The sequence below is a fragment of the Aptenodytes patagonicus genome, chromosome 21 (genome assembly GCF_965638725.1).
Source record: "Aptenodytes patagonicus chromosome 21, bAptPat1.pri.cur, whole genome shotgun sequence".
NCBI lineage: Eukaryota > Metazoa > Chordata > Aves > Sphenisciformes > Spheniscidae > Aptenodytes > Aptenodytes patagonicus.
In genome coordinates this window covers 1,572,775-1,584,515 of record NC_134969.1, presented here as the reverse complement: position 1 = coordinate 1,584,515, position 11,741 = coordinate 1,572,775, and positions in this window count along the sequence as shown.

Genomic DNA, 11,741 nt, shown 5'->3' with positions numbered 1-11,741 from the left:
CTCACCAGCCTCTGAGCATGAGATCCCCAGCTCCTGCCCAAGCACCGCGCGTCCCTGGGCTGTCTCCTGCCCACGCCAGACCCGGCCATCGGCTTCTCGCAGCCTGTGAAATGGAGGTACTCCGGGCAGGGGGCTCCCAGCTTGCAAATAATGTAATAAAGGCAGAAATGCCTGCGGATTACGGTCTGAACATGCGGGAAGTTTGGAAAAGCGCAGGTCACCCTTGCAGGGCCATGAGCGGTTGGGGGGGCTGCACAAAGCCTTGTGTGCCTGCAGAGTGCACCGAGCCTCCGCCGAGCCGGGGCGATGCTGGGTGCTGGTCCCGGGCTCCGGCTGCGGTCTGGTGTGGCTCCGAGGGCAGCATGGATCCGTGCACCCTCCGCTCTGCTGCTCAGCATGTGTTTGGGAATGGCTGTGCTGTTGCCCTCACCAAAACCCAAGCATTTCAAGCAAAACAAGCCCCTGCAGTAAGGCTCCCCGTAGGAAGGGCTGGTGTAGTTAATTAGGAAGGGCTGGTGTAACGGGACCTATGCTGCAAACAGTCTGTGCCAGCACTCGGGGCCGCACCGTCCTCGTCCCGTGCCGGTCCCCGGCCACCACATCCTGCAGCCCAGACCTCTCGGCAGCAACGGGACCATCCCCTCCCTCCCTGCAGATGAAACGGTCACGGCGGCGCGGCTCCCTGCACTCCCCCAACTGCTGCATACTTGTCCTGAAACAGAAAGGCTCAACATTTGGACTTCATAATGCAGAAAAGTTCAGGATTTTGAAATTTCGGTCTTGGACACAAATCTGATACATTCCATAAATGCTTTAATTTATCCCTTTGTCACAATATTCGATAAAAGGTTTCATTTCAGCTGCCCTGCTTTGATTAATAACTGTAACAGATCCTAACCTGAAGGAATCATCTTATATTGCGTTTGTGGAAATTAAACATTTGATTGCACATAGTCAGAATTTTCTGATGTGGAAACTGCTCCACTGGAGAACTTTGAACAAGCTCTAATAAAAAAACACTTTGGGTTTTTTTTTTCTCAGCTTCCCCTTCACCTATAACAAGTCAAAACATCTGTTAAAATTCAATCAGAGCAAAACTGGCTGAAAAAATTAAAATTCGGAGTGTACGATTAAATGACTGTCCACGTTGCAGCCAGGTGGGACGGCGGCACACGGGCTCTGCACGCAGAGTGTTGATCTGGCCAGCACAGGCTGCCAGGGAGCGGGGTCCCATGGGGACTGTCCCACCACCCCGTCCCCTCCTGCCCCGGCCCCAGCCAGGTGCCACTGCCGCCGCGCTCGTCACTATATCGCTGTGAGCTGCACAGTCCCACCGGCACCTGCCGTGCCATCGCCGGGGACGGCGGTGACGGCCTGTCGGAGGCAGCAGGCAGTTCGGGTGCCAGCCCCGGTGTGGCACGGGGAGCCGCTCAGCGTGTGCTGGTGCTGGCCGGGTTCCCCCCAGCAGGAAAGGCCTTTGCGGCAGAAGGCGCCTTTTGAACCAAAAAGGACGTTTTCCTTATGCTTGACATCCTCCACTTTTTGATAAAAATAGAAATGCTGGAATTCCAGGGTTGGGCTCATTTTCCTTCCCCTTTCTTCCTTTTCCATGGCAGGGTGGGGGGTTTACATTTCCCTAAGCCGTGAGAAAAGGTAGAGGGATGAAAAGCAAGAGGGAAAAACCAAAATCCTGCGGGCATTTGGGAACAGGAGCACTTTTCCGCAGGGATGGCGTGAGCGGGCGGGCAGCAGCCGCTGCTTTTTGGTGCTAATCCTGGCCGTGGCCGGGCTCTGCCGTGCCGCAGGTGCCCCCGTGCCGGACGGGGGGCGGTGGCACATTTTCGAGGTCAGAAAGCAGAGTTTTCAGCAATTAGAGCGGCATGCCAAGATAAACCCCCACTTCCTGGCCGGTCCGTTCCCATCAGCCTGTTTGGGTCCCGGCAAGACGGACCCCTGCGAGGGGCTCTCCTGGCGGGAACAGCCCAGCAAATTCTCTCTGCATGGGTGAAATTCCCTCCGCTACCGAGGTTATTATCTCCGAACAGGAACCAACAATATCCTTTCATTTAGGCACTAATTTGAACAATGTGCGCCGGCCGGGGGAGGAAGGGCGCTCGCTGCTCCGGAGCCTTTGAAAAATCCAGGCAGGAGCCAAACCAGAGGGAAAACAAAACCCCACAATGATGCGAACGGCTCGGCGATGCAGCGCCGCGGGCCGGTGCCAGTGCCGGTGCCGGTGCCGCAGGCTCCGCCTGCGCCACCTGTGCGAAGGGCAAAGCCACGTGCGCTTCCAGGGACACGCTGGAAAGAGCCGTGGTGCTGCCAGGCACAGGGACATCCCGGGGCACCAGGCGCCCGTGTCCCAGCTCGTATCGAGGGAAAATTATCGTTCGGGCCGTCCTGGAGTCGAGAGACCCATCCATGGGGGGAGTGTTCTGCCCACTGGGGAAAATCGCCTCCTCTGCTTAACCAGCCTGTTCAGCCTCGTAATTACAATTTCCATAGGGCTGGAGGGTGCAGTAAAACACTTTTAAACTTGTTCTATCATAAAGCTCACACTAGGCACCAGGAAGAGTCGGAGTGTGTAATTGATAACTATAAAAACATTTTAATTTCCGTTTTTCGGGAGCAGACAAGACAAACGCAGCGGGGTGAAGGGAGCACCCGCCGATGGCGCATGCGTCCCTCGCGCTCCCCGCACCACCGCTCCAGCACCCGGGGACTGGCGGCAGTGTCCGACGGGCTGCGGCCACCTCGCCCCACGCAGTTTGCAATGGGGACCAGCGTGGTTTGCAATTGCTCCTCAACAGGGATCTCCGCTGGCGTGTGGCCGGCAGCAGCAGCATCCCCATCCCATTCCCATCCCCATCCCATCCCCATCCCCTTCCCATCCCCGTCTCCATGCCTGGTGGGATGCAGCATCCCATTCCCACTGGCCGCCCCGGTGCTGGTCCCTCCTGGGCAAACCCCACGGGGGCTTGCAGGGGGAGATGGGGGGATTTCTACCGTATTTACTCTTAAAGTGTAGCCGTTATGAATATTCACACCCGCGTGGGGAGAGCAGGCGCGTTCCCCAACGGGGATATCAGTTGGAACATCATCTAATTGATTACGTGGAAATTGCTCCTGGTGGAAAGGGAAGCCCTCGCCTCACTCTCGGTGAATTAATTTAGCTTGTGCCATTCTTTGCTGTGCTCAATTAATCTTGTTGAAGTGATATAATTTTAGCTCGCGCTTCACACACAGGGGTACCAGGGAGGCCCTGGCTGATAACGACAGGAGGTTAGTTAATGATGGGGTAATGGGGTCTCGGTCCCTTCACACGGGAGGGACGGTGGTGGGAGAGGGGTTCCTGCCCCGCGCTGCTGGCCCTGGCCCCGATGTGCAGGATCGGACCCGGGACCGGCGGGACCCCGGGGTGCCATCCCTGCCAGGGGGGCCGGGGCCACCGGGATGCAGGATGCTGGGTGCCGTGGCGGGGACGTGCGGCGGGTCGGGTGCCTGGGCTGTCCCCTGCTCCATGCTGAGACAAAGAGCGTCGGCTCCTGCGGCCCCCCGGCAGCTGGCGCGGGGGGACGTAATCCCACAAAAGTCCTGCTCCGGGGGGATCAACGGGAGAGGTGAGGGGCACGCCGCTGAGCCCCCGCCATCGCTGCCCCTTTCTATCCCGGCTATTGACTGCCTAAACAGTTCTTTGGTGATTACAATGTAAATATAGCTTTTCATGGAGTAAAGGCCTTTTATGGGATCCACACACACTTAACCACTTAACCCCGGCGACAAAAAGAGCAGTGAATTAGCTGTTTAGAGGCTGCTCGTGCAGAAAAGCGGGCCCTGAATAGGATTTGGGGATCTCTGTGTATCAATTGCTATGCTTCAGGGGCCCTCAATGGGGCTTTTGGCGTTTGAGCATGTGCCAAAGGGCTCGCGTGGGTATGGATGGAGTGTCAAAAAAAAAAAGGAGAAAAAAAGCAGCTGCTTCTCTTTAATAAAACAATGATTTATTCATAGCGACTTGGGGAAGGGGCGGGGGGACACGGGGAAGTGCCAAAGCGATGCTCACCGTGCTCCGTGCCCAGGAGAGGCTTGGGGGCTGAGCCCGCCTAGGGAGCAAGAGGCACAGGGGACCCCCGGAGCAGCTCGTGGGGACCCCCAGAGCAGCCCAGGGGGCAGAGCCGGGTCCCGCTGCAGCCCCAGCCAGGCAGCAAAGGGGTGCCTGTGGCTCCACTCCCTCTGCCCTGGGCACCTTTTGGGGGGCACAGGAGCCAGGGGCTGGGGGACACCCCCTCTGCCCTTCCCCTGCCATGCGGGCACCTCTGCAAAGCCGGGTGGCAGCCGGTGCCACCCCCTGCCCCAGGTGCAGCAGCGGGGCCATGCACGGGCACGGATGCAGGGACCAACATGGCGCTCAGCGGCCCCCCATGCCCAGGATGAAGCATTTTGGGACGGGCGCGGAGGAAGGAAGGCTGCACTTGGTGTCCTGGGTTAAATGAGCCCAGGCTGCTGTGGCCGTCCATGCCGAAGGATGCTGCAGACAGGACAGGACCCTCGTCCCACCGGGGTGGGCAGCCCGGGCTGGCGGGGGGTGGTCAAGCATCCCCAGGCCGGTGGCGGGTGGGTGCTGGGCTGGCGGTCACGCAGCAGGGGCACGGGGCTCGGCCACCCCCCTAGCTGCGCCCACCGCTGAACAAGAGAAGCCTTCACGGGGCAGGGACCAGGGGGGAGCAAACTCAAAGCAGATCTGAAATGAATGGCCTGAAATGGGGAGAGGCGCCTGGACAAAGCCAGGGCCCGGCGTGGGAAACGGGGCGGGGAGGAGGGATGAAAAGGCCGCAGCACATGGCCGGGTGCGTGGAGGGAGAGCGGCCGGCACCAGCGTCAGCCAGGCTCCTTCCTGGCGGGATGCCGGTGTCCCCGCCGCAGCGGCTGGGTGTGCAGGGCCCGGGCTCGGAGCAGGGAACAGTGCCCGTCTGTTCGCTCATGTGGAGCAAAAATCAGGGGGTGCGGGGACCCCGGCAGGGCCACTCGGCATCGCCGCTCTGCAGCAGGAAAGCGACACTGGAGGGACACCAGCGGGTCCCGTCCCCTCCTCGCCCCAAACGGGATCTCACTGAAGTCACAAAGGACTGACAAGGAGCAGATCAAGTCAGGCTACAGCCCTATTTTTAGGCCCGTACAGATGGAAGGATGAAAGAGGAGAGGGGAGACAGGGTAGGAATGGGAATGAAAGACAAACAAACGCCAAGCAGATGTTGGGAGCGGTGCTCTTCCCCTCGCAGGATGCGTGTGCAGCTCCCGGTGACACCGGCTCTGCCGGCCTCGACCCCTGGAGCCTGGGGGGCCGTGGGGCGGGGGCAGAGCGGGGAGTGATGTCCCCTCCTGCTTGTCCCCCATCGCTGGGGTTCACACCGGCACCCTGGGGCGGTGGCACCGCATCAGCCCCGCGCCCTCGTTAGCGGCCCCAGGCAGCCTCCTGGGGGCAAAACTGTAACGAGTGCTAGGGGAGGCAGTTTGGTGCTCCGGGGGGGTGTGGGGACGCGTCCCCCCTCCACTCGCCGTCCTTGCCAGTGTCTGGCAGCGGGGACAGGCAGCCACGGGCTCCGGGAGCTCCACTGACACTGCAGCTGCACGCTGGAGCCGAGCCCCTGCTGTGGATGATCGGGCAGCACCAGCGCGCCCAGCAAAATTTGGGTGTGAAATCTTGCTGTCGAGTTCCTGCACTGAATTAAAAATACCCCGCGGTTGACGCGGCACAGCTCTAGGGACAAAGCTGTTGCTTTACGGAGCAGATCTGGTGCCCGGCTCGCCCCAGCTCACCCACCAGCCCACAGGCACCAGCCTCGGCTGTGCCAACCCCGGCGCATCCCTGCTGTGCCCTTCTTTGATGCCTGACAGTTTCTTGAGGTCTTGCCGGAGAGGGATAATCACCAGGACCGCGATGGGGTTTGTTTTGACATCTCCAGTTTCCATTCAAGCTGGAGACACCAGCGGTGTCGCTCACAGGCTTTTCGCAGGAGCCGTGGACAAGACCCAGCCAGCGCATGGACAAATCCCAACCCCTCCAGACTTCAGTAGGTTTGGGGCCTTGGTGCTGGCCGATGAGTATCAAATCCAGCTCCTCCAGCCCTGCTTTTGCCCCCTGCAGATGTTTGGGGGTCTTTGCCAACTACGTTGACCCCATCTAATCTTTTCTTCCTTCCTTTTCTTTTCCCTTTCCAGCAGAAGGGGATGGGACGGGGCGACCGTGGCGGGTCGGGCTGGGGGCTGTTTGCAGCCCTGCAGCCTCTCCGCGGCCGGGCAGCGACACCTCAGGAGCTGTTAGCATACTTTGGGGCTCATGTCATCCCGTCTCCGAAGATCACACAGGCTCCGCAAATCCGTAGGTGGAGAGAAGGCTACCAAAATAAGGCCAGCTCTGCCTGTGAGATCATCCCCCCGGATGCCTTGCTCAGAGCTTTGTACTGAGAGCATCGCCCTCATGTCATGCAAAATAGGGAACACATGGCAGGTATAATTGCCTGTTGCTTTAATTATCTTCTTTACATCAGTGGGCTGGATGGTTTTGCATTACCTTTGGTTGGAGCGTCTGCAGCCGTGGCTGGCGGAGCCGGGATGTGCATCCTGCGGGAGATGCCGGCTGTGGTCACGACCGCCCTGCCGCCAGAGCCGGGATGGGATGGGAAACATCCTGGATGCCAAAACCTCTACGTGGGTCCTTGACTGGGCTGCTGCTGCGGGGCGGCTCGCCGAGGCACCCCGAGCCCGCCAGCCGGCGGGCTCGGGGTGCCTCGGCGAACCGCCCCGCAGAAGCCTCAAGCAGCGGCACCGTTCCACGCCGCCACCGCACCAGCCTGGATCTGCGACCGGGAAAAAGCCAGCCGAAGCGGCAGCTCCCGTACCTCACATCCCGAGGCAGGGATGGGGGCTGCACGAGGCAGGATCGGGCTCCTGAGCCCCCATCCGGGCTCGCTGGGCTGGGGAGCAGGAGGGAGGAATGAAAAGCCATTTTTTCTAATCTGGTGTTTCATTGCGAAAGGTTGGGGGGTTTCAAAGCCCTCCTTCAGGCTTCGTGTAAAACAGGAATGTGGAAATACCACCTCTGCATATCCTGAGCAGCCGGGGAGGTAGCATTAGCACCTCGGCGGTTAATTATGCTTCCAGTCTCCACGAACCGTGGCGGCTGGAAATTAGGCAGTGCAGAAAGATGCTGCCGCGCTGGCCCGTGCCGCCCTCCAGCCAGGACCTTGGGGCTGAGCACGGCATGGCATGGCACAGCACGGCGGCCACAACCAGCCATGCCAGGGTGCAGCGGGACGTCCGGGCTCTGTGTAGCATCCCCCCATGGCAGAGGTGAGGGCGTGGATGCTGCCAGGCGGCTTTTAGGGTGCTGGGTGGGTGTGAGGACGCACGTGAACGCGCGCACGTCTCGCCCTCCAAAGGGAACACGCCTCTCGGATCCTGATCCTCCATCACCGCGTGCACGAATATCATCAAATATTGAAAATCAATGGGACACTGTAAGGGAAGCAGCACAGAGCATGTTGCATGAAAACAGCCTTGAGGAACAGAGAAAAAAATATTAGCTAAAAATAAAATTAATCTCTTACAAAGCTGTAAGATTTGCTTCTCACCCCTCCCCCCTGCGCTGCAATCTTTTATGTCATTTTCTTTAATTACAGCTGGTTTAGATCTCTGCTGCCTGGAGAAGCATAGCTGGAGTTAGCCATAAATTGGGCTTCTGGATGATACAAGAGAAAATAATAACCCCCAAGGACTGAACATCTGTCCACACAGAGCACACACAATGTTATAATTAATATTAATGACTAATAGTTAATATAGAATGAAACTTTTGCTTTATAGGTCACCCAACAAACCCAGCCCCACCGCAAGTCTCAGACAGAGCTATTTTCCATGTCACAAGCTCCGCCGGACTCTGCGCAGCCAGGAGCCCCCACGGCTCTGCTCCCGGCTGCCGGGCTCCTGCCCCGGGGCGCAGGGAAGTCAGGTGAGGGGGGGCTGCTTAAGGCTCATCTCATGGTAATAAAGCAGCAATCTGGGCCTCCCACCCGTGCACGGCCCCTCACAGCTGCCCGGCGGGTCCCAGGGAGGGAAGGTCTTTGCCAAGTTTCAATTTCCCATTTGATTTCAGATCATTAATTAAGCGCGGGCACCCGAGGTGTGCTAGGGCTGGTCTCTCGCAGGAGGAACTTCACCAGGACCCCGGTGCTGGCTGAGATGGATGCGGCAGCCCCAAGCTCTGCCCTGGCAGGTTAATGCAGCGGGAGCAATGGCCACAGGGATGGGGCGAGGAGCAGACCCTGCACCGAGCCTAGCCGGCCGTCCTCCCTACGGGCTCTGCCACCGCTGGCTCCTTCCCACCTGCCCAAGGCAACACCTTTGCATCATCGGTCCTGCAGGGTGGGTTTCCCCCACCACCACCGCTGTTATCTTTTCCTTCTTAGCGAGGAAAGCACTCGCCTGTTAGTAATAGAGAGCTCTTGTTTTCTTTTACTATATTCTTACATTTTATTTCTGTATTTCTTGAATTATCTACTCCATTTCAGTTAGATTACAGCCATTCCTGCCTCTTGCACTGTCCTCGGATTTCTGTGTTTCCTTTTCTAATAATGGAGAACCCAAAAGAAAAGCAACAGATACTGAAAACACCAGCTGCTCCGTTCCAAAACCAAGCGCATGCTAAAGACATTTTCATGGGCCCAAAAATGCGCCCCATTCATCACTCCCGGAGAAAGGATGCACCAGCTAACGAGCGAGTTGAAAGCCAGAGAGGGTAAATAATTGTGACATGGCTGCTCTAGAAGACACCCTCCCCGTCCACACTTGCGTGGATGCCTGGGGGTCTTTTTGTTCTTTAACCCTCATATTGGGTCTGGGACAACTGATTAAAGGTCCAGGACAGATGAGGTGCGAAAGCTCGTGTGATAAGCACACAAAACATACAGCACACTTCTTTTCATGTGTCCACTCTGACATAATTTTTCACGTTGGAAATACAGATGATTTTAGCCTGGGTCCATCTAGTTTCCCAAATAACCTGTCTATTTGATAAATAACATAAATTAAATTAGACTAGACAAACAAATAGTTTTTTTTCTCTCCTCCTTTCAGTCTCTTGGCAAAAAGGAAAAAAAAAGGAAAAGAAAACATAATTCAGTGACTGCCTTGAGCCCCCGAGGAGCCGTGTGGTGGTGAAAGCTATGATTATAAACGTGTCTGCAATGTTAACCTTTAACATGGAGCCACGGTCCGTCCTTCCTTCTTCTGCTTGTAAGTTCTTTTTTAATTTCTTCACTGTCATTTAGGTTACTAAGAGCTCATTCTCTCGGCAAACTCAGCAGGTAATTGCATACTTAGCAGCACTCCTCTCATCAAGGCTGCCGCGGTGCAGTCTAGTATCAGGAGCTCAGATCCAAAAGGCTTTACTCCTCCTGTGGGTAAGGGAAACTGAGGCACAGTTTACTCCTCCTGTCCCTCCTGCGGGTAAGGGAAACTGAGGCACAGAGACATGTAGTTATTACAGCTGCCTAACTCAGATGAAAACCCTGATGCCCTACCAGGGTGCAGCCACTTTTGCATCTCATGCAAAGCCAAAACCCAACATCACCAATTCTGACTCTCAGCTTAACTGCTAGGAGTTAGCCCAAGATACGATTAGAGGGGAAAAGCAGCCTGCAAAGTGGAAGGAGCTCTGCCTTCAGTCCAGGACGGCCCCGCAGAGACTGCTTCTGCACAGGCTGAGAAGCAGCACTGCCCTGCCCCAGGGCTGTGCGCAGGGCCCTCATTCCCACCCCATCACACCTCTCTGCCTCGACCCTTAGTCAATCCCTCCTTCCCAGGTGGTCTGGCCAGCCCCAGACCCCTTCCAGCAGCAAGAGGGGGGGATTTTTCTCCCCATTAGCACAGCGGCATCATCTCAGTGCCAGGAGGGGCGAGCTGAATCGATACTTGAAAATGAGAAGCCAAAGCTGAGTTAACGTGCCAGACGGGAGGTGGGGTTGGGGGCAGCCCTGGAAGAGCCGGCCGGAGGGACGAGATGATGAGAGCGGGTCAGCGGCACGGGTGGGAGCACAGGCGAGGGTCAGGCCCAAACCCACAGCTCTCGTCCCTGGTGGGAAGATGGAGTCTGGCACAATAAGCAGCAGCAGCGTCTCGGCACACGGTTCAACCCCTTCTGCTATTGAGATTTCAGCTCCTACAGGACTCGCCCCTGGCCTCCTACCCCTGCCTCCCCACAGCACAGCATGGAACGTATGTACTCCCATGCAAGGAATTTCTGGGGTGCAATGTGGTGCTTACCAGCAGCAAACCCTGAACTCCTGAAAGGTCGTTGTGGGGGAAACGTTTACTCTGAACAGCAGTAGCCAGAAGTCTTCCCGTTCTACGTATTTCAATTTATAAGCTCTTCAGGCCCAACAATATTTTTCTACTCTTGGCTCTGGAACAAGCAAAACATATTTTGAAGGGAAAATTCTGAAGGGAAAGCAAAACACATGCCATCGCTGTGGCTAGCATATGCTGAGGAGAGGCCAGTAAGACCCCTAGGACAAAGCCAACCCTCTAAAGGTGCTCTTCAAGCTACTAACTTTTAATGCAAAAATACAGCAATGATAGGTCTATGTAAAAATTTAATCCTTTGCAATGCCATAGAGCATGGAAAATATTAAGAATTTCCCCTTGAGTCAGAGTATAGTTTAAGCTTTAATCATTCTTCCTTCCCCTTTTGCTAGAGGAAGCACGTTCTCTTGCTGCTCTCTAGTGGCAGGCATTATTAGCAAAATTAAGAGAAGATGCTGAATTTTGCAGCTTCAAATATTTTTGTCCAGTAAATCTATGCTGAATTAGTACAACTTACAAATCAGCACAAACACCGTGATAGAGAATTAACTGGATATTCCAATATCTTCTTTCAGTTATGTTGTTCTTCAAGAAACATCTGATAAGTGACCTTTTCTCCTTCATTCTCTTCCCTAAACCTCCCATCCCAAATCCAGGTATACTAATTATTAGCATTGCTAGAATGAACTGAAATAGGCACAACCTCAAGCCAACAATAAAGGAAGTTTTGTCTAGGAACTAACAAACTCCAAACTACTGAAGCAGTAAAAAGAAACATATTCTCAGGGCCAAGAATTTTATGCAAACCTAAGTGGAAGACTGAGAACTTGAGAATTTACACTCCAATAAACATGGGGGGGCTGTTTTTGTTGTATTCCAGTATTTTTGCAGCTGTTCCTAGTGCAGGGCTTAGTTGTGGCTATAAAAGAAAAGCAGCAATAAAAAAAAGAGATAGACAAACATTTTGAACAAAAAACCCCACGTACCCACAACAGAGTGAAATCCTGTAAATTAATTCCAACTGCCTCCAAAATTAAAAACATGTTTTATTGTAAAATTGCACTCCAATTAGTACCATAATTCTTTATAAACATAATATACAGTAGAATATTTTACATGTAGCACACCAGGCATATGCTTATGATGTTACAAAATTTACAGTTCAGGATACTTCTCCGACAAGTCGGCAACCTAAGTATGTGACATCAAGTCCTAGAAAGATGTTTAGTCTTCCAGAGCAGGCCACTGTCTTACCATTATCTGGTCTCTAACACATTCAACATGTAATCAGAAATGCTGTATATTCTGCCTCAAGTTTCTTTCACACTATTTAAAATAGTTGTGAATGATGGTTCCTTGTTACCTAATTTCTTCATTCTAGA